General features: G+C 38.0%; 1 long non-coding RNA gene across 16 annotated transcripts in view; it reads right to left on the bottom strand.

The window, feature by feature from the left end:
* Nucleotides 1-23746, bottom strand: part of LOC125159655 (uncharacterized) — a 138404-nt gene that overhangs the window by 71993 nt on the left and 42665 nt on the right. For 3 of the 16 annotated variants that reach the window (XR_007149870.1, XR_007149875.1, XR_007149873.1), the window contains 3 exons: nucleotides 16359-16487; nucleotides 7119-13751; nucleotides 4815-4874 (listed from right to left, as the gene is read on the bottom strand). This is a non-coding gene — a long non-coding RNA (uncharacterized LOC125159655). Of the gene's footprint in view, nucleotides 1-2743; nucleotides 2755-3641; nucleotides 3698-4814; nucleotides 4875-4907; nucleotides 5751-6191; nucleotides 13752-16358; nucleotides 16488-23746 lie in introns of those variants that run through there. The other 13 variants (XR_007149881.1, XR_007149884.1, XR_007149876.1 and 10 more) reach the window with 13 other exon arrangements.

Raw genomic sequence — 23746 nt, forward strand, 5'->3', positions numbered from 1 at the left:
CCCAAAAATAAATAAACGTTGAAAAAAAAAATTAAAAAAAAAAAAAAGTAAACATAGACTTACCATGTCATACAGCAATTGCCCTTCTAGGCATTTATCCAAATGAGTGAAAACATATGATTACACAAAATGCACACATGAATGCTTATAGCAGCTTTTTAAGTAATGGCCCCAAATTGGAAACAATCAAGATGTCCCATAACAGGTGAGTGGTAAAACTGAGATTCATCCAAGAAATGGAACATTATTCAGGGATAAAAAGAAATGAGATATCAAACCACGAAGAGACATGGAAGAAATTTAAATTTATATTGCTAAATAAAAGAAGCCAGTCTGTTAATTTATTTTATGAATTAGGATATAGTTTATCATGGTGAGCATCCCATGTGAAATTGCAACAATATGAATTCTACTTCTGATTGGTATAGTGTTATACAAATGTCAGTTATAAGTTGATTCTGGTGTTGTTTAGATCTATTCTTTTTTTTTAATTCTTTTTTTTTAGTCTTAGAGAGACAAGAGCACCTTTGAGCAGGGGAGAGGGGTAGAGGGAGAGAGAGAATCTCAAGCAGGCTACACACCCAGTGTGGGGCTTGATTCCACAACCCTGGGATCATGACCCTAGCCAAAATCAAGAGTCACCCAGGTGCCCCTAGATCTATTATTACTAACTTTTTAGCTAATTGTTCTGTTAATTCTTAAAAGTATTGGAATCTCCAAACATAATTGTGGATTTGCCTGTGTTTCCTTGCAGTTCTGTCAGATTTTGCTTCAGGTATTGTTATGTCTTCTTGGTAAATTGTCCTCATCACTATGTAATGTCCTTCTTTATCCTGAGAATATTCCCTGTTGTGAAATCTACTTTTTGATGTCAATATAGCTTTCAAACTTTCTTTTGAATAATGGTTGCATAGTATAACTTATCTATGCATTTTTATCTAAATAGAGTTTCTGGTAGAAAGCATATAGTTGGGTCTTGAGGAAGATTTGAGCAACTACTTAATATTTTATGTGACTATACAAACTTTCTAATTTTTATTGTCAGTTTTGTTAAGTTACATTTTTGTAGGAATTTGCCTATTTCCTCTAGATTTTAAATATTATTGGCATGAATTGTTAGTACTGTTCCCTGATCTTTCAAATCTTTAAGTTCCCCCCTTTTTTCATATTACTTCTATATATCTTTTTTAAATATTGATGAGTCAGCCAAACATTTGTTGATTTTGTTTAAAGATTTTGTTATTTTTTAAAAGTAATCTCTACACCCAACATGGGGCTTGAACTCACAACCCTGAGATCAAGAGTCACATGCTCCACCGACTGAGCCAGCCAGGCACCTTGTATTTTATTAGTTTTATAAAAGAAACAAATGTAGGGTTTTGTTGATCTTCTTTAATGTAGCTTTGTTTCCTATTTCATGAATTTAGCTTTTACTTTTAATACCTCCTTTTTTCCCTAATGTTCTTACTATATTCTTAGCTTGAATACTAAGCTAATTTTCACACTCTTTTCTCTTCTAATAAAAGTATTTAAGGCTATAAATTTCCCTTGAAACGTGCTTTCACCACGTCTCACGCGTTTTTAATGTGTTTTCATTATCATTATATTTTAAGATGTACCTCATGATTTCTTATTTGATATACAGAAGGAACTGTGATGCACTTTTGACAGGAAAACTAGCTGGTGCAGCAATAGTGGAAAACAGTATAAATGCTCCTCAAAAAATTAAAAATAGAATTGCCACATAATCCAGTAATTCCACTACTGGATATTTACCCAAATAAAATGAGAACACCAATTCAAAAAGATATGTGCACTCCTGCTTATCACAGCATTATTTGCAATAGCTAAGATATGGAAGCAACACAAGTGTCCATCCATACATGAATGGACAAAGAAAATATGGTATATATATACAACAGAATATTATTCAGCCATTAAAAAGAATGAAATCTTGCCATTTGCAACATGGATGGAGCTAGAGAGTATAATGCTAAATGAAATAAGCCAATCAGAGAAAGACAAATACCATATTTAGAAATGTGCTTTAAACTATGAAACATATGTAAATGATTTATTTACCTTTTTTGTTAATATAGAACTTAATTGCAGTGTGGGAAGACAACATGAATCTTATAACGCCAATATCAATGCCAATTATTAGTGAATAATTTTTGTCTGATCTAATGCAGAATCAATTCTTGTAACTATTGCAAATGTGCTTCAGATCAATTATTTCTGTAATTCTTCAAAGCAGAGTGCATATATTTCCATTTGGTGAGGCTTGTGAGTTGGGTTGTTTAAATCTTTGTATGCTGTTGATTTGTAGATATGATTTCTCAATAATAGGGTGTTGAATTTCACTCACTTGGAGTTTTTCAATTTCTCCATGGACTTCTATTACTATTTTGTATATTTTGAGGCTATTTTTAAGTGTATGTGTAATGTTATGTAACATTTTCATGGAAGCAGCATCCCATCAACTTTGCCATGCCCTATTGGTTAGAAGCAAGACAGATCTTGCCCACAGTTAAGGGGAGATTACACAGTGTAAGGATAATGACAGATCTTTTAGATCTACCAGTTTTTAAAAATATTTCTTATTTAGAGAGAGAGCACAAGTGGGTGGGAGGAACAGAAAGACAGAAAGCGAGAGAATCCCAAGCAGGCTCCACAATGTCAGTGTGGAGTCCAATATGGGGCTCGATCTCACAAACTGAGATCATGACCTGAGCCAAAATCAAGAGTCAGATGCTCAAATGACTGAGTCACCCAGGCGCCCCTACATCTACCTTTAGAATCATACTTTTACAATAAATATTTATTATTAAAAAACCTCCTGGATAATATAAGTGGTTTAGAATGCTTCAGCTCCATTTATGCCCATTACTACTTATATTGTCATATATTTGACAACGTGGGACTCATTAAATTAAAAACTGTTGCTCTGAAAAAGGCATTGTTAATGGTAAAACAAGCCACAAACTCAGAAAACCCATTTCCAAATAACGTATCTGGCAAAGGACTTGTATCAAGAATATGAAGATTTCACTCACATGTGGAATTTAAGAAACAAAACAAAGGAGAAAATAACAGAGGAAGACAAAGCAAGAAACAGACTCTTAATTATGGAGGACAATATGATGTTTATGAGGGGTGGAGGGATGGGTGAAACAGGTGATGGAGATTAAGAAAGGCACTTGAGAAGAGCACTGGGCATTGTATGGAAGTGTTGAATCACTACATTGCATACCTGAAATTAATAGAACACTGTATGTTAACTGGAATTAAAATAAAAAATTTAAAAAAGTATATATATGGAAATCTAAACACGTAAAAGAAAAGGAACAACCCAGTAAAGGTCAGGGGGCAAAAGATTTGAACAGACACTTCACCAAAGATAGCAAATAAGCATATGAAGACATGCTCAACTTCATTATGCCATTACGGAATTGCAAATTAAAACTATAGTGAGATAACACTATATTCCTAGTAGAACGGCTAAACATTTAAAAAATATATACGGGCACCTGGGTGGCTCAGTTGGTTGAGTGTCCAACTCTTGATTTTGGCTCGGGTCATGATCCCAGAGTTGTAGGATCGAGTCCTGGTTCAGGCTCTGTGCTGGGCATGGAGCCTCCTTGGGATTCTCTCTCTCTCTCTTCCCTCCTCTGCCCCTCTCCACAGCTCATGCTCTCTAAAATAAAATAAATAAAACATAAATAATAATGCAAAATTCTGGGGAAGATGCGGAACGACTGGAACTCCTATATTTGTGGTGGGAATGCAAAATGATACAGAAAGTTTGGAAAAGTTTGGTACTCATTCCCACTCCTAGGCATTTACTCTATATACCCTATAGAGATGTTACATTTATGCTCACACAAAACCAGTACCTGAATGTTTATAGCAACTTTATTCATAATCACCCAAAGTGGAAACATCTCACATGTCCATCAATTAGTGAATGGGTAAAAAACTGTGGTACATTCATACAATGGTGTACAACAATAAAAAGGGATAAACTAATGATTCTCATAAAATTTTATTTATTTATTATTTATTTGAGAGAGTGTGCATGCACATACACACGGGGGAGGGACAGAGAGTGGGAGAGAAATTTCCAAGCAAGCTCAGCACTGTCAGCACGGAGCCCAATGCGGGGCTCAAACCCACAAACTGTGAGATCATGACCTGAGCCAAAACCAAGAGCTGGGAGCCACCAGGCACCCCACATGGATGAATCTTAAATGCACTTTACTAAATGAAAGAAACCAGACCAAAATATCTATATATTGCATAATTCCAATCATACAACCTCTGGAAAAGGCAAAAACCAAAGAGATGGACAACAAATCAGTGGTTTTTGGAGACTGGGAATGGGGAAAGAGGTTTACAACAAAAAGGACAATTGAGCGGGCTCCGCGCTGACAGTGAGGACCCTGCTTGGGATTCTTGCTCTCCTCTGAGTGTGTGTGCACACTCTCTCTCAAAATAAATAAACTTTTTTAAAAAAGAACAATTGAGAGAAATTATTAGTGATAAAACTGTTTGGAATGGTACTGGAGTAGTATGCCTGACTATATTTGTCAAAACCCACCCAACTATAAATCATGAGGGAATTTTACTGTATATAAATTACAAATAAAAAGCTCTAACAGAAAAGATGTATACTTTTGCCTGTCAAATGAGCAGGGATTTATATAAAGACAGAATGGCCATATTTTGATGAATGTATGGAGAAATATGAACATTTATACACCACTGATGGAAATGTAATTTGTACAACTATATTGAAGACAATGCAACAATACCTTTCAGATGCCTTAATAATACTCTCATTCAAACTCAGTGAGTCCAATTCTGGAAATGTACTGCAAAGAAATAATTAGAAATGCACATAATAATTAACATAAAATGATGTTTATTACATTTTATAGGCAAAATTGGTAATATCCAACATGTCCAGTAGCATGTGATTTTTTTACATAAATTCTGTTAGATTCATATGAAATATTATGTAACACCTAGTACTGTGTTTTAGAGGTTAGAGTGGAGGAGAGCCAAAGTGTAAGAGACTCTTAAAAACTGAGAACAAACTGAAGGTTGATGGGGGGTGGGAGGGAGGGGAGGGTGGGTGATGGGTATTGAGGAGGGCACCTTTTGGGATGAGCACTGGGTGTTGTATGGAAACCAATTTGACAATAAATGTCATATATTGAAAAAAAAATAAACACAACAGCCCTGTAAAAAAAAAAAATACTGTGTTTTCAAAGAATGCCAATGATGTAGAAATATGTTTATTTTCAAATGAAAAAAGTTAGAGAACAACATATACAATATGTCGATTTTGTTTTTAAGTCACACTCCTGAAACTAATAGAGTGCTGTATGTTAACTGGAATTAAAAAAAAAAAAACTTTAAAAATTGTGTTCCACACATTCTTTTTTACAAGAACAAAGGGAAACACTCAAATGTTGAGTTGTTTTCTTGGTTATAATATTATAGGTGTTCTTTACTTTTTAATTTATACCTTTCGTTTCATTTTTCAACAATGATCATGTTACTTTTATGGTCAAGAAAAAAAGTATTTTTAAAATTTTGAACAAACAAACAAGCTCAGCCCAATCCAGCCAAGTCCGTGATCTCTTCTGTTGCTATCTTCACTTAGAAGACCACACTGTTGTCCCCTGGAGGCTTGTTGCCCTCTTTGCTTCTTCAAGCACTGGACTTGTATTGCAGCTGAACACCTGTCAAAGCAAGAGAGTGGCAAGATCTCTCCAAGAGCATGATACTTCTATGTTAATACTGGCCTATGCAGCCACAGGCTGATACTAGTGTCAACTTCCATGATCTAGGTAGGGAACAGAAGTCTTTATTTTTTTTTATATGAAATTTATTGTCAAATTGGTTTCCATACAATACCCAGTGCTCATCCCAACAGGTGCCCTCCTCAATGCCCATCACCCACTTTCCTCTCCCTCCCACCGCCCCCCCCATCAACCCTCAGTTTATTCTGTTTTTAAGAGTCTCTGATGGTTTGGCTCCCTCCTTTTTTTTTTCCTCCCCTCCCCCATGGTCTTCTGTTAAGTTTCTCCATATCCACATAAGAGTGAAAACATATGGTATCTGTCTTTCTCTGTGTGACTTACTTCACTTAACATAACACTCTTCAGTTCCACCCACGTTGCTACAAAAGGCCATTATTTCATTCTTTCTCATTGCCAGGTAGTATTCCATTGTGTATATAAACCACAATCTCTTTCTCCATTCATCAGCTGATGGACATTTAGGCTCTTTCCATAATTTGGTTATTTGGAACAGAGGTCTTTAAAAGCTGTAATGCCCATATTACATAACAGTAAGCTCCCCATCTTTTAAATCTGTTCTCTGAAAGAATCTTTTAGAACTCTTCTCCAAAGCAGCTCTCCTTGTTCTTTTAGATAATCTATCACGCTCTGGGGAATGACAAATCAATAGGTCTAAGGGCTAACCTTTCATTATATTGTTTCCTAATGCCTTACCAGGGGTTTGGAGTTGCCTAGAATCATTGTGCCCTCTGCCTCTACCTCACCCATCCAATAAGAAAAACTAGGCTATCTGGTACTACTTGTGCTATTTCCTCTGTCCTCGACCTCTTTAAAACTCTGTCATCGAACCAGAGAGTTCTAAGTTGCAAACCTTGTTCTGGGTTGTTTCTCATTAGGGGTCAACAGAAACCTCCACAAAGGCAGCTCTACCTGAGGACAGTGCCTGGCAGTGACTTCACACAAACAGCAAAAGAAATAGTGCAGTGCAACAATTCTTCTCCAATCCACCTTAATAAGTTACTGGTTTATGAAGCAAGTCTCAGCACTCCCTCCACTGAAGTGAAGGACTGTATGACCTCCCTCACTTTTCTCCCCTCTCTTCTTCCATTACTAACAGCAGTAAGGAGTTCACGCCTATCTTCACTCACAAACATCAGAATCTCAGGTTTGCTTCCTTCATTCATGTAGGCTTCTAGGTCCAATATACACTAAAATGTCAAATTTTTGTTACTCCATGATGGCATTTCATAGCCTCCTTCTTTCTCCTTATATCCATAGAAAAACATGGGTGTCATTGTAAACACTCACTGAAGTTTCATTCACTCATTCACAAGGCTCCTTCCAGATGAAAGGCTGTTACAGATGGCCTGAGGAAGGGAAAAGAAAAAACACCTGCTGAAATCCATCAGGATGGGGCAGGAAATAAAAGGTGGTTAGTGAGAGCAAGGAACACACTAGGAAAGCTTTGAAGAGGCGAGACCCAGGATTAGGCACCAGATGGTGTGACCAAGGGTGTCCTGAGGAATCACTGGGAATATATGTGAAAGGCACAAGACTTACCACTTATCCTTATGCCCTATCCTGCCCATCCCCAAGAGAGATAAAAGGTAACCAGGACTCCTGATACTGTTTATGAGATATCTGTCCTTATGTAACATAGGCCCTAAGACAAGTCCTGATCTCTGATGACCAACTCAGAAGGGGGCTGGGGTGGGGCAAGCCCTCCTACTAGTTTTTCACAATCAGTTAAGACATCAGGAGTGAGTCTTGGGGCTGGGGTCCATACGGTTGCTGGCCTTTGGTACAGCTTCTCCAGTGGCTGCCATGATTATCAGGTGGAAGTGGGTATCAGGCTGATTAACATTAGTATTCCCCAACTGCAGGAGGTAGGTGTGACAAGTTCAACCCCAACTCTAGCATTCATGACTCTCTGGGTCTTAAGAGATGGGAAGAAGGAAGTGCTGATAAAGAGAGAGTGACTCCTAAAGGCATATATGTAGGCCAGAAAAGTGCCAGCGGAAGGGGAAAGTATGGCTTTGTTTGCTTTCATCAGTGGTATCTTAGTCAAGGGGCTGAAGGAAAAAGAAATAATAAGAATGCAGGGACAGGGGTTACTTTCAAGTCAACTGACTGCCTTCCTTCCAGGAAGCTGGGGTCCTTTGTTTCCGAAACCCAAACTCATCTCTCGTGGCCTGTATTACAGCAGTGGAGATCCAGCAATTTGTGACTATTGGAAACCTAACAGAACAAGCATTATACCTTATTTTAGGGATTTTTTTTTTTTTGCTGTGAACACGGGGTAGTCTTTATGGGAAATGATAGTTCATACATGCACATACAGTACAATTTCTGAATGTAGGAAGTAGCTGAGAGGGCCAAACGTGCAATTGAAAAGAGCAACCTGTGGTCTGGAGTCTCAAGAGAGTAAGCCCTCTGTTGAGTCGTGCTTTGTGAAGCTGATATGAAGACATGCTGTAGTGATTCTCTGCTTCTTTCTTTTTCTTCTTCCTCACACGAAGTCTTCTACCAGATCCTCCTGAGGAATAAATATAAAGCGGCCCCAAAGGAGGGGATGCACCGTCTAAGGGCCTGGGAACTCTGTCTCAAGGGCTCTACCCCTTCATTGAAATATTGACTCATTCAAAGACTATAACAGAGGAAAAATGATGACATGCAGTGTCACAGGATTCATGGAGATTCTCTTCTCCTAAACTTTACATTCCAAGTCCTAAGGGACATCTCTCTGCATCAATTTCCAGCCCTTCTTCCCAACAACACAGGGAATATGTACAATATGGCCACTAAACTAGATGTATCCTGACCTTAGAGTGGCTGTCACAAAGTGCTGTTGTTACACACTGAGCTTTCTTTTGTCTATCCTTTATCTTAAAAGCTCAATTATGTAACAGGGCCCCCTTGTTCTAGTTAATTAATCTGTGTTTTTAATGTGCTGTGCCTGTTGTTTTTTAAAGGACAGTTCTAGCATACTCCTCAAGTCAGAGACTCAGAAGTCAAAGTACATTATGGAACAGCCAACACAAATTTGTACCACGTGGATAAAGTTAGGTCAAGGTCAAGGAAAAATTTGGGTCCAAAAGAAATCTTTTGATGCCACTTCAAGCTGACCAGTCTGTAGACACGGCCACAGCATTCTGTCAATTCAAAGGGCCAGCAGCTCCCCTAGCTGTCCTTGCTCGGGAATGCTGCTTATTTTCTCATACCTGATATGTGACAGACCCAGACAGGGTAAATGGTTAGCACACAGCAAGGTGCTGGGTATAGAGCAAGCACCCGATAGAGGAGGGGATCACTTTAGCTAGGCATTCTGCAAGCCAACACCTCGGAGCAATGTGCAGATCATGGTTTTGGTAACTTCTAATGATCCCTACCGCTCCTCCGTGGCTCATACAACTATCCCACTACATCGTTTCTTCTCTTACACCTGCACAGTTGCCATGTGCCAACCTCTAAATCACTCCTCAGGCATCAAGGCCTGTTACACCTGGCCTCCAGAGTTCATTCCCAGCTTGGGTTTTGCTATAGTCCGGGGTTACTTCAGTATTTATGTAACTGACCATCTGACAACCTCACTTTACAAGTTACCTTGACCACTCTGGTTTTGCAATCTTAATGTTTCAAAATCCACTCTCTGATTACAGGTTCTATTATTCCAATTTCCAACTACCCAACACCCATCTTGATCACACTAGGGCCTTTTTTTCATTCACAGACTTTCAGCTCACTTCTGATCTAACTTCCTTCCACATATAGTCTGGAGTTTCAAATTCATTTCTGTGTAGCCCCTCTCTTGCTAGCTGTCCATCCCTCAACCAATAAAGGTCAGTCCCAGGCAATCAAGCTACTTGTGACGGGTGGCCTAAGACCACTTTAAAGTTTCTCAAGTTTCTGGTTTCTTACTTTAATTTAGTATATAATTTAATATAATAGTATCTCACTTTAATAGACCGAAAGGCCCCACTCTAGCCTTTTGGCCCAAATATCCCTTGGACTCTGGTTTGTCCCATAATCCTGTCCCTGGATTTGTCCCCATAATCCTGTTCCTGGATTATTTGTCCCCATAATCCTGTCCCATAATCCCTGTCCCATAATCCTGTCAGCTTCCTCTCCATCATCCACATCAACAATTACAAATCTTCAACACCCTTGTCACATGTTTCTCCTAACTCCTATCCCTATGCTCCAGCGAGGAGGTAATTCCTTTCATCTGAGGTGCTCTCTCTCCCCCTATTTTAGAGTCATAGGTTTCACCCTCCCTTCTGCCATCATTTTTCAGGAACTTATTCCATCTGTTAGTGTCTTTCTTTCCCCCATCAACAATGACTTCCTTCTCTGTTCTTCCTGCCCCAAAGTCTGCAAGCATACTCCATTTTCTCCCACATTAAAGGGCAGCTTATATGACTCACTGTAGCGCCCTGACGGAATCATTTAACTTGTACTGTATTTGTCACATCTTCTACCAGAAAGAAGGCTTCTCATGGAACAAGAGTCATTAATCAGACTAAAGAAGGAAAAGGAAATAGGAGCCTGTTGAGTGGTGAACGGAAAGTGGAGGCCTACCTGTCACTGTAGGTAAGGGGATAGCTGAGGTAAAGTTGAAAGGGGAAACTGTGAATACCAGCCACAGGAGCAACCCCCAGACTGTGAGGATGAAGTTTCTGATCAATGATCACTTTGGTCCTACCCAAGGAGCAATCAGCAGCAACTGTAGTAGTAGTAGCAGCAGCAGCAGCAGCAGGCATGCAACATCTGCAAGTAGCCAAGACTAAAATACAGGCATGGAAACAGAATATTTCACGGAAAACATATTAAATATGATATATATGTGTCACTTAGGCTGCTATTCCCCCTTCTCCCACCTTCAGTAAACATAGCTAATTAGTTATAACTCTCTTTCACACTGAACTGAGTGAGACCTGGCTTCAGCATCATTTTTGTGAAACATAATCAAGGCAGGTACTATTGACCAATTGGAGATGGTACTTGAGATGAAGTATATCTGCTATCTTTGTACTACACAGAAAAGTCCCCAGCAAAAGAGTGAGAAGATAGGAGTAAGCTCCAGGAGAAAGCATATTGAAGACAGCTTGGACGTTGTAGGCAACTGGCGGGGAAAAGCTGAGCCCATGGAGATCACAGAGCAGGCGCCCAATTAATGTCTGTTGATGATTCATTTTTTCATTCAACAAACATTTAATGAGGCCTACAATGTGCACGGGATTAGGCACCGAATACAAAGATGAACAAGGCACTGTCCTTGCCTGTAAGGAATTTAGAGTCTGGTAGACGAGAGCCATAGACACGGACAATGATAATACAACCTGATAAGTGCGAGGACACTTAGCAGGTTGTATTATATCCATCCGAGTAGGATTTCTTCAGAAGAGCACAACTCCAGGTTGAGGTTGGATCCATGCAGTCCTCCCAGCCACCAGGGCCCGCTGTTGTTTCTGTCACGTGGTGAGTATCCCAAGAACTAACAATGACAGCTATGACTTAGTGCTTATGACATAACTTCACAAATATCCTCAGAGAAACCCTGCAAATTAATTATTATATTCGATGAAAAAACTGAGGTTCAGTGAGGTTAAGTAACATGTCTTAGATCACACAGCTAGTAAGCAGTTGAGTCAGGTTTCAAGTCCAGTTTTGACCAACTCCAAAGCATTTTTCTACATTTTTAGGATAACCTTTATTCAGGTGTAACACAACTTTTCAACAGGTTTCTATTTGGAAATAAGAGCAAAGGCAATAGATTAGTGATCAGGGCATGGACAAAATTCATCTGGTTTCCCAACCTATTTGGCAGAGAAGAAAAAGAAGGTAGAGAGTTGACTTCATACTAACATACCATTGAAAACCTTCAGGCCAGTTAGTTTCCCTTTCTTTCTCACACCCGAAGAGCCTCATTGACAATGTAAGACATAAGCACCTCTGGTTAACTATCTTCTTTTAATCCCAGACATGGTCAACATCATTATTAGTGGCAACGACAGTTGATAATAGCATTTGGCACATTCCAGACTTGTTCTAAGAAATGTACAATAATCCCATTAAATCCTTACACCTACCCCCATCCCCATCCAAATCATCACAGAAAAGGCCATTACCCCCATTTTACATGCAGAAAAGACCATTACCCCTATTTTACATAAGAGAAAGGCAAGTCCCAGAGAGGTGAAAAACCATGCTCAATACCACACTGGTGAGTTTAAGAGCAGATTTGAGCCTAGGATATTTAGTCCCAAGGCCCAGACTCTTATGTACTGCTTTGCCGTCCTATTCAGAGCTTCCTCTCCCAATCCTTCTTCCCCCTACTGCCCTCTAGGATGGCTACTTACATAAGGTCCACTGAAAATACATAAGGTCTACTTAAATATAATCTCCTATTAATCATTCTAGTCACAGAAATCCATTCTCTGAATCCCTAAGGTCACTACTCTGAGCCTTAGGTGGAGAACTGTCCACAGAACATTTTTATATTGCTTTGAGAAAACAGGAAATGAATACTGAATATGTTTAGATTTTTGATTACTGGATATATTTTACTTGGAGATGTAACCACAAACGTTGTAAAATCCCTAAGATGAGTCCATGGAGATTACAGAGCAGGTGTCCACAATTAATGTCTGTTGATGATTCATTTTTTTCATTCAACAAACAATAAAACAATTGAGACAGTCACAACTAGGGCCATTTCTCCCCTGAGTGGGTTTTAGAGGGAAAAGCTTCCTCTCTGACTTTGGGAGACAATGTGATGGTGAGGGAAACCTACTACTGATGAGAAGGGCAAGGAACTAAGTAATACTATTAGAGGTCTACAGCTGTTCAGATGTCTTTCTGAGAATCAACATTTCATATACAGCTGCCATCCCAGAACAAAACTTATCAAATCTGTAGAGTCAAGCTCTGGTCCAAAAGAAATCAATAGCAATGCCCATCTAAAAAACATGAGAGGATGGGGTCCCTGGGTGGCTCAGTCAGAAAAACCTCTGACTCTTGATTTGGGCTCAGGTCATGATCTCACGGCTTGTGAGATGGAGCCCCACGTTGGGCTCTGCACTGACAGCATAGAGCCTGCTGGGAATTTTCTCCCTCTCTCTCTGCCTCCCCCCAACTCCCACTTTCTCATTCTCAAAATAAATAAATAAACATTCATAAACATAATAAAAATAAACATGAGAGGATCTCAACAAGGCCAGGAATGGAAGTAGGTGGACGCACATTTGCCAAAGTCTGAGAGCCCTAATTTTTCCCTCTTTACCACCTTAATTTTTCCATGTTCTAGAACTGTCCATGTTTTTATAGCCTCTTATTAAAGAGTCTATCCCCTCTTCTCCACTCCCAATCCTTTTGGCCTTTGATCATTTATCATCTTCTCTACTATGGTGTATTTCTAACTAATCTCCCTGTCCAGGTTTGAAAATCTTCCAGAACATACTCTATAGTACTGCCAAAGTGACCTTCAAAAGCATCCCCTACTTAAACGCTCCAAACGAAATCCAAAGTTCATGGAATACTTATTAGGATCTATTCTCAGCTTACATTTCTAACCTAATTTCAGGAACTACTTGCAGTTCCCCCATTTCATCATTCTATTTCCAGTGTCCATGCCTTTGCTTAAAAGGTCCTTCTCTGTTTTCTGCCTGGCCAACCTTTACTTCCTTTAAGAATCCACTTAAGCATCAGTTCCTCCAACCTCAGCCATTTCCCCACTCAATCAAATGATTTCTCTTCTGAACCCCATAGTATCTTGTACATACCTCCATTGTAGAGCATACCATATGTTGTAATTATCTGTGTACATGTCGAACTCTCTCACTAGACTGAGAACTCCTGAGGGCAGGAACTGTGTCTAATTCGTCTCCATATCCCCATCACCCAGCACAGTGCCTGGCAGCTCAAAAGGCAGCAGAGGAGAAACTGAAGATGCAGGAGACAGAATAAAGCAATATTCCTGAGTTGGGGTACAATACAAATATGCTGATAAAGTTGAAGCTGTGGAAAAATATATTTTAGCTCAATACTGCAGAGGTCTTGAAAGAGACAAACTGACTTAGGAAGGACTTCCCCATAACTGTCACTGATTATAGTTACCTACAGGCTAAAAGGCCATTTGTTGGGTATATTTTATTTATTTATTAATTTGTTTATTTTTTAAGAAGAGTTTATTTTTAATTTATCTTATTTTAGAGACAGAGAAAGAGAGAGAGAGAGCATGTGAGTGGGGCAGAGGGAGTGAGAGAATCTTTTTTTTTAATATTTATTTTTGAGGGGGGGTGCACAAGCAGGAGAGGGGCAGGGGGGGCAGATAATCCAAAGTGGGATCCGTGTTGACAGCACAGAGCCCAACGTGGGGCCAGAACCCACGAACTGTGAGATCATAACCTGAGCTAAAGTCAGATGCTTAACGGACTGAGCCACCCGGGCATTCGTTATTGGGTATATTGTAAAAGAACTCAAATTAGGATCAAATTGAAATAAGCTGGTTTGGATAGGAGACTTTTAAGGTCCTTCCATTCTTGAGGTGCTAAATCTGCAACCCATGCTATATTCAAGAGAGCCATCACTCTTGAGCCTATGTCACAGACCCATGAGTGAGAGACTAGTTAGCTCCCAGAATCATGGGCAAAGGCTGGGGCTTCATTCCCAACCATACTAGAATGACTGCAAATGGACAACATAAACCATTCTCTCCTGCCCTGCTTCCCAGGTGTCCCTTGAACCTGGAGCAGGAAATACTTAATGCTTTCAGGGCTACCAAGAAGGACCTCATGACCCAAAATATCTTCCATAGCCTGCTCCCTAAAGCCTCAAATTTTCTCCTTAAACCTTTAGTGCCTTTGAACAATGTTTATTAAAACGCCACTTAATCTAATGTGGTGGGTTGGCATTAATCAAGCGTACACTAAAGGATGGATAAATGCAACATAACCCTTCTGTACCCCCAGGAAATCAACTAGCCTGACCTTCCCTTCCCCCAACACAAATCAAAGAATACCTACAAAATACCCTGATTTTTACTTCTGGTTCTCAGTTTCCTCAACTGCAAAATATGGTAGTTATATTGAACGTTCTAGATTCCTCTTGCTCCACAGAAACTCATGGAGTTTCTAAACCTGGGGCACCTGGGTAGTTCTGTCAGTTAAGCATCCAACTCTTGATTTCAGCTGACAGTATGGAGCCGCCTTGGGATTCTCTCTCCCTCTCTCTCTCTGCCCCTACCCTGCTCTTGCTCTCTCTTTCAAAATAAAAGAAGTAAACTTAAAAAAAAAAAGAGTTTCTAAACCTATGTTTTTCCACTTATAAAACAGACATGTGGCATCTGTTCTTCCGATTTTACCAAAGGGTCAAATAAAACCATGCTTGTGAAAGGTTTCTAAATGACAAAGTGCTATACAAACTTAAGGAATCACTACTATAAATTAAGATACACTAGAAGAGAGAGGTAAAAGAAGTATACTCTGCCATTAATTAGATTAGTTGCCTTAAACTTATTCTACCTCTCTGGGATGCTCAAAAAAGTTGTAGTAATTATTGAATGGGAACATGTGAAGTAGGCACACAATAATAGTTGCATTTGTCCTTACTGAGATAGTCAGAATCTCAGAAATAAATGTGACTTTTAAGTGCATATAATCCAGTATCTCATTACATGCAGGGAAATTCTCAAATTCTATTCCAAGTGGTCATAGAAACCACTAGGTTATGACTTCCAAGAATGTTTTCATCTTTGGACAGTTCTTAAATTTGTTTATTCATTGAAGGCATTGATTAGAACTGCCTTGAAAAGCAGCAAAAATCAACCATTCCCGACTCCATAAAAGATCTGGAAACAGATCATCAAACTCCTTATTCCGGAGGAATTGTCTCCCACCATCTAAACAGCTCTAATTCCTATGATGCTTCTCATAGGATCTAAGTTCAAATCCCTCTCAGAATCCTGGATGTTCTCTAGCTTCCCTCTCAGAGAGATGCTCTTAAAATGGAAACAGAACCAACCATCAAGTGGGAACAGGACTCTAACCGTTCTGATTCTACACTTTTGTAGTGATAACACAAATAGTTAGCCTTATATTGGAGGCCATGGAGGTCTTCAATGGGTGCATATCCTGTAAACAATGAGCACTGAGTTCCCAGAAGCAGGATGGAGGAAGCACTTCTAAATGGGAAAGGAGAGGGTCAAAGGGATGCTGATGGCACTAAAAAACAAAGGGCTTACTACATAGTTTTCCTAATATTAGAAACCACCTCTGTACAAAACAAGGATATGGAACATCATAAATAATGCAGACTTCTAGGGCCATGTGGAAGAAATAGTACCATTATATTGGAAAAAAAATGTTTTGTATGACCTTTTATACTGAAGAATCTAGTCTATGTAGATGACATCTTCTCTACTTTGCCCAACAGAATCTCAGTTCCTAAGACATCTGCCTATTTCTTTCAGAAACCAGGAAAAAATATTGAAGGTAATAAGTGGAACAGACATACACAATACTTAAGATCTGAATAAAAGGAGAAACATACCACATTCATGTAGGAGAAGATTATAAAGATGATCGCTCTCCAAAAATTAATCTACATGTTTAATGCCATTCCAACTGCAATTCCAATGGTATTCATGGTGAGAACTCAACAAGTTGTTTCTAAGGTCGCCTGGAAGAATAAGCACATGAAAATAAAGATATTTTTTAAAAAGAATGAGGCACTTGCTCTAAGGAAGTTATTAAGAACTCGGTATGTACAAAAGGACAGTAACCACACTAATCACAACGCAATAAAACAATATATATATATTGTATATGTAATAAAAACATGTAAGTTTACATGTATACTTATATATACATAATTATATAACACATATCATGTATGTATAAGGCAGTTCAAACCAGAAATTCTCAATAGGAAGCATCACAGTAAATAATGGAGTCAAAAAAGAAATGTAATTATGATCGGGGCGCCTGGGTGGCTCAGTCAGTTAAGCGGCCGACTTCGGCTCAAGTCATGATCTCACGGTCCGTGAGTTCGAGCCCCGTGTCGGGCTCTGTGCTGACAGCTCAGAGCCTGAAGCCTGTTTCAGATTCTGTGTCTCCCTCTCTCTGACCCTCCCCCGTTCATGCTCTGTCTCTCTCTGTCTCAAAAATAAATAAACGTTAAAAAAAAAGAAACGTAATTATGATCAAACATATTTAACAAACAAACAATACTACTTATGAGATTGAGCCAGTACTACACAGAACCTTAAATTCTCTTATAAGATAATGAAAAAGAATTAGTAAAGATAACAAACATAATGGGAGTCAAACAAAGGAGAAGAGGACAGAAAGAATATGTGAATGAATAATGGCCAAAACTTACCAAATCTGATGAAAATATTAATCTATACATCATGTAAGAAGATCAATATATGCCACAAGGATAAACTCAAAGATATTCAAATCAAACCTAGACTCATAATAATCAAATCATCAAAGTAACTTCAGAATCTTGAATGCAGCAAGAGAAAAACAACTCATCGTATGTAATGGATCCTAAGAAAGTTAAAGCTGACTTTTCATAAACCATGGAAACCAGAAAATAGTGGAATGATATATTCAAACTCCTGAAGGAAAAAGAATGTTAACTGAGAACTCAGTATCCAGCAAAACTATCCTTGAGAAATGGAGAAATTATAACATTCCCAGATAAACAAAAGTTAAAAGAATTCAGTGCTAACAGATGTGCCCTATAAGAGATACAAAAGAGTCCATCAGGCAGAAATGAAAGGACACTAGACAGTAACTCACATATAAATGAAAAATAAAGAACATGAATAAAGGTAACTGCATAAATAAATTTAAGAGACAAAAAAATCTATTTTTTTTTATGAAATTTATTGACAAATTGGTTTCCATACAACACCCAGTGCTCATCCCAAAAGGTGCCCTCCTCAATACCCATCACCCACCCTCCCCTCCCTCCCACCCTCCATCAACCCTCAGTTCTCGGTTTTTAACAGTCTCTTATGCTTTGGCTGTCTCCCACTCTAACCTCTTTTTTTTTTTTTTTTCCTTCCCCTCCCCCATGGGTTCCTGGTAAGTTTCTCAGGATCCACATAAGAGTGAAACCATATGGTATCTGTCTTTCTCTGTATGGCTTATTTCACTTAGCATCACACTCTCCAGTTCCATCCACGTTGCTACAAAAGGCCATATTTCATTTTTTCATTGCCACGTAATATTCCATTGTGTATATAAACCACAATTTCTTTATCCATTCATCAGTTGATGGACATTTAGGCTCTTTCCATAATTTGGCTATTGTTGAGAGTGCTGCTATGAACATTGGGGTACAAGTGCCCCTATGCATCAGTACTCCTGTATCCCTTGGATAAATTCCTAGCAGTGCTATTGCTGGGTCATAGGGTAGGTCTATTTTTAATTTTCTGAGGAACCTCCACACTGCTTTCCAGAGTGGCTGCACCAATTTGCATTCCCACCAACAGTGCAAGAGGGTTCCCGTTTCTCCACATCCTCTCCAGCATCTATAGTCTCCTGATTTGTTCATTTTGGCCACTCTGACTGGCGTGAGGTGATACCTGAGTGTGGTTTTGATTTGTATTTCCCTGATAAGGAGCGACGCTGAACATCTTTTCATGTGCCTGTTGGCCATCCGGATGTCTTCTTTAGAGAAGTGTCTATTCATGTTTTCTGCCCATTTCTTCACTGGGTTATTTGTTTTTCGGGTGTGGAGTTTGGTGAGCTCTTTATAGATTTTGGATACTAGCCCTTTGTCCGATATGTCATTTGCGAATATCTTTTCCCATTCCGTTGGTTGCCTTTTAGTTTTGTTGGTTGTTTCCTTTGCTGTGCAGAAGCTTTTTATCTTCATAAGGTCCCAGTAATTCACTTTTGCTTTTAATTCCCTTGCCTTTGGGGATGTGTCGAGTAAGAGATTGCTACGGCTGAGGTCAGAGAGGTCTTTTCCTGCTTTCTCCTCTAAGGTTTTGATGGTTTCTTGTCTCACATTTAGGTCCTTTATCCATTTTGAGTTTATTTTTGTGAATGGTGTGAGAAAGTGGTCTAGTTTCAACCTTCTGCATGTTGCTGTCCAATTCTCCCAGCACCATTTGTTAAAGAGGCTGTCTTTTTTCCATTGGATGTTCTTTCCTGCTTTGTCAAAGATGAGTTGGCCATACGTTTGTGGGTCTAGTTCTGGGGTTTCTATTCTATTCCATTGGTCTATGTGTCTGTTTTGGTGCCAAAAAATCTATTTTTATATGTAATGTTTTTTCTCATTTCTGACTTAAAGATAATAGCATAAAGGAGTAACTAGAAGATTGTGTTGATATGTTTACATTGCACACAGAAGTAATTTGTATAATAACAGCACCAAGAAGAGGGAAGGGAACAAAGATATAGTGGAGCAAATTTTGTACACAATTGAAATTAATCTGAAAACAATTATTTTAAGGTAAGATGTTAACTGAAATAGCAGAGCAATCATGAAAAAAGTAAGTTAAAAATACAGTAAAAGAAAAAAGGAATTAAAACAAAAAGACATAAGACACATGGAAAACAAATAGGAAAACAAGAGACATCAGTCCTACCTTATCAGTATGTTTTATTTCATTAAACATAAATAAAAATAATCTAATAAAAAGGCAGAGTTTGGCAAAAATAGATAAAAAAATATAACCCACCTATATGTTATCTGCAAGACATGTATTTTAGATTCAAAGACACAAAATGTTTGCGAGTAAAAGGATATAAAAAGATATACCAGGCAAACAGTAACCAAGAGAGCTGGATAACTATACTAATAAAAAATAGAATTAAATATTCTCCAGGTAGACCATATGCTAAGACATAAACAAGTGTCAATAAACTTAAAGAACTGAAATCATACAAAGTATGTTCTCCCACCAAGAAACGAAATCAGAAATCCATAACAGAATAAAATTTGGGAAATTTGCAAATTTGGGAAAATTAAACAACAAACTCTTAAATAACCAATGGGCCAAAAAAAATAATCATAAAGAGAATGAGAAAATACTTTCAAAATGTAAACAAAACATATAAAATTTATAGAATGCAACAAAAACATTGCTTACAGGGAGAATTGTAGCTGTAGTTACCTATATTAAAAATGAAGATCTCGGGGCGCCTGGGTGGCGCAGTAGGTTAAGCGTCCGACTTCAGCCAGGTCATGATCTCGTGGCCCGTGAGGTCGAGCCCCGCGTCAGGCTCTGGGCTGATGGCTCAGAGCCTGGAGCCTGTTTCCGATTCTGTGTATCCCTCTCTCTGCCCCTCCCCCGTTCATGCTCTGTCTCTGTCCCAAAAAAAAATAAATGTTGAAAAAAAAAATTAAAAAAATAAATAAATAAAAATAAAAATGAAGATCTCGGGGTGCCTGGGTGGCTCAGTAGGTTGAGCAACCGACTTCGGCTCAAGTCATGATCTCACGGTTTGTGAGTTCGAGCCCCGTGTTGGGCCCTGTGCTGACAGCTCAGAGCCTGGAGCCTGCTTCTGATTCTGTGTCTCCCTCTCTCTCTGTCCCTCCCCTGCTCATGCTCTGTCTCTGTCTCAGAAATAAATAAATATAACAAAAAGTAAAAAAAATAGTAATAAAAATGAAGATCTCAGAATGCCATGGTGGCTCAGTCAGTTAAGCATCTGACTTTGGCTCAGGTCATGATCTCATGGTCCGTGAGTTCGAGCCCTGCATCAGGCTCTACGCTGATAGCGCGGAACCTGCTTCAGATCCTGTGTCTCCCTTTCTCTCTGCCCCTCCCCTGCTCATGCTCTCTCTCTCAAAAATAAATAAACATTAAAAAAATGAAGATCTTAAATCAATAAACAATCTTAAATTTAAAAAAGGGCAAGCTAAACCAAATGAGTCAGGAAGAAGGAAATAATACAGGTTGGAATAGGAATAAATAAAGAATAGAAAAAACAGAAAATCAAGAAAACTGAATTTGGTTTTTTTGAAACAATAATAATAAAAGACAAACCTATAGCTAGAGTGACCATGAAAAAGAGAGAGAAAATTGAAATAAATATGATCAGGAATAAGAGAAGGGACATTACCAACCTTATAGGGAAAAAAAAGAATCACAAAGAATATCAAAAAGTGTGTGCCAACTAGGTGAAATGGACACATTCCTTGAAAGACACAACCAAATCTGACTCAAGAAGAAAACTGTGAACAGACCTAGAAAAATAAATTTGATAATTAATCTATAAAAGTTCCCAAAAGAAGAGTCCATGAAAAGATGACTTCATGCTAATTCGGTGAAATGTTTAAAAAGAATTAATACCAATCCTTTGTTTAAAGTTCAAAAAAAAAGAGAGGGAAATGCTTCCCAAATCATTCTCTGGGGCCATTAGTAGTCTGATACCAAAGCCAGACAAAGATAAAATGAGAAAACCACAGAGCAAAATGCCTCATGAATAGAGAGTTCCAAAAAAGTCCAACATAATACTAGCAAACCAAATCCAGAAATGAAATGATTATATACCATGACCAAATTGGATTTACCTCAATACAGTTGGTTTAGTATCTGAAAATGAATGAATCTAATACACTATACAAAATAAAGATAACCTCATGATCATATCAACAAATGTAGAAATTTCATGACAATCATTCATGATTAAAAAAAATGAAAACCTCAACAAGCTAGGAACAGAAGGGAACTTTCCATACTTGACAAAGGGGATCTAGAAAAATTGTACAGCTATCATTGCAACTAGGGGTAAGTATATTTCCCCTAAGGCCAGGAAGACTGCTCTTGCCAATAATGTATAGGAGATTCTAGTTAGGGTAATTAGGCAGAAAAAAGAAATAAAAATCAATGAGATTAAAAAGAAAGAAGTACAATGATCTGTATTTGTAGGAAATATAATCTTATACATAAAAATCCTAAGGAATCTACCAAAAAGAAACTCACCCCACCTAAAATTAAAACTATTAGAATAAAAAGAAGCAATTCTAATGAGTTCAGAAACCTTAGAATATACAGTATCAATAAAAAATAATTTTACTTGTATATACTAGCAATTAATAATCAAAATGAAATAAGAGAATAATTCTGTTATCAACATTATGAGTAAAAGTGGAGCATATAGAATAATTTTTTAAAGGTTTATTTTACAGAGAGAGAGAAAGAGAGCTTACATGTGCAGGTGGGAGGAGGGGTAGAGAGAGGGAGAGAGTGGGAGACAGAGAATCCCAAGCAGGCTCTGCACTGTCATTGCAGATCCCCATGGGGCACTATCTTACCAACTGTGAGATCATGACCTGAGCTGACATTAAGAGATTCTTAACTGACTGAGCCACCCATATGCCCTTAGAATAGTTTTAAACAGAAATACAAGACTTTCTATACTGAAAATTACAATGTTGAAGAAAATTAAAGACTAAATTAATGGAAAGACATCCCATATTAATGAACTGAGAGAACAGTTAATGTGGCAATACTCCACAAAGCGATCTACAGGTTAAATGTGATCTTCATCAAAATTCCAGATCTTAATTTATAGCAATTGACAAAATGATCCTAAAATTCGTATGGAAACTCAGGGTCCAACAATCTTGAACCAAGTCGAAGGATTCATAATTACAGATTTCAAAATTTACTATAAAAATAAAATAATAAAGACAGTATTGCCTGGATATAAGGATACACAGATAAGTGAAAAATAATTTATAGGCCCCAAATACACCTTTGAATTTAGAATCAATGGATTTTCAATACAGGTGTCAAGATAATTCAATAGGATAGTCTTTTCAATAAATGGTAGTAGGAAAACTGTATATCTACATGCAAAAGGATGAGGTTGAACTTATACTTCATACCATATATAAAAATAAATGCCAAATGGAGCAGACCTCAGTGTAAAATAATAGTGTCTTTGTTATGGCACCAAAATCAAAAGTGACCAAAAAATAGAGAAATTAGATTTCATCCATGTTAAAAACTTACGTACTGCAAACAAGAAAGTTAAAAGACAACCCAGAGAATGGAATAAAAAATATTTGCAAATCACATACCCAATAGGGGTCTATTATCCAGTTGTATAAAGAATTCTCACAATAAAATGACAAAAAGACATATAACCCAATTCTAACGAACAAAGGATTTCAATAAGCATTTCTCCAAAGAAATATAAATAGCGAATAAGCACATAAAAAATTGCTCAACACAGAAATACTGGTCAAAGCCACAATGAAACACTCCACATCCACTAGGATGGCTCTTTTTATAGAAGACCGAAAGTAACAAGTGAGACTAGGGAAGAGTTGAAATCCTCACACATTGCTGGTGATACTGTAAAATGGTGCAAGCACTTTCATAAACTTTTTCAAAATTACAACATTAAAAATAAAGTTGCCATATTACAAAGCAATTCCAATGTTAAATGTAGGCATACTCAAGGAGATGAAAATATGTCTGTGTAAAAACTTGTATACGAATGTTTATAGCACCTATTCTTAACAGACAGAAAGCGGAAACCCAAATGTCCTTCAACAGATGAATAAACAAAATGAAGCTAATCCATAAACTGGAATGTTAATCAGACATAAAAATGGATGAAACACTGAGCTATACTATAATATGGACAAACCACCAAAACATGCTAAGTGATAGAAGTCAGATATAAAAGACACATTGAATGATTCCATTCAAATGAATGTCTAGAATAGACAAATCCACAGGGACAAAAGTTAGATTAGTGGTAGCAGGGTTGGCAAAAGAGGAAAAGGAGGAATTACTGCTAACAGGTATAAGGCTTCTTTCTGGGGTGATAAAAATGTTTTACAGCAATACAGAAATGATGATTGCACAATTCTATGAACATACTAAAAGCCACTGAAAAGTAAAAGGGTGAATTTCAGGGTATATGAATGATGTCATGATTATTATTTTTTTT

The sequence above is a fragment of the Prionailurus viverrinus genome, unplaced genomic scaffold (genome assembly GCF_022837055.1).
Source record: "Prionailurus viverrinus isolate Anna unplaced genomic scaffold, UM_Priviv_1.0 scaffold_55, whole genome shotgun sequence".
Lineage (NCBI taxonomy): Eukaryota > Metazoa > Chordata > Mammalia > Carnivora > Felidae > Prionailurus > Prionailurus viverrinus.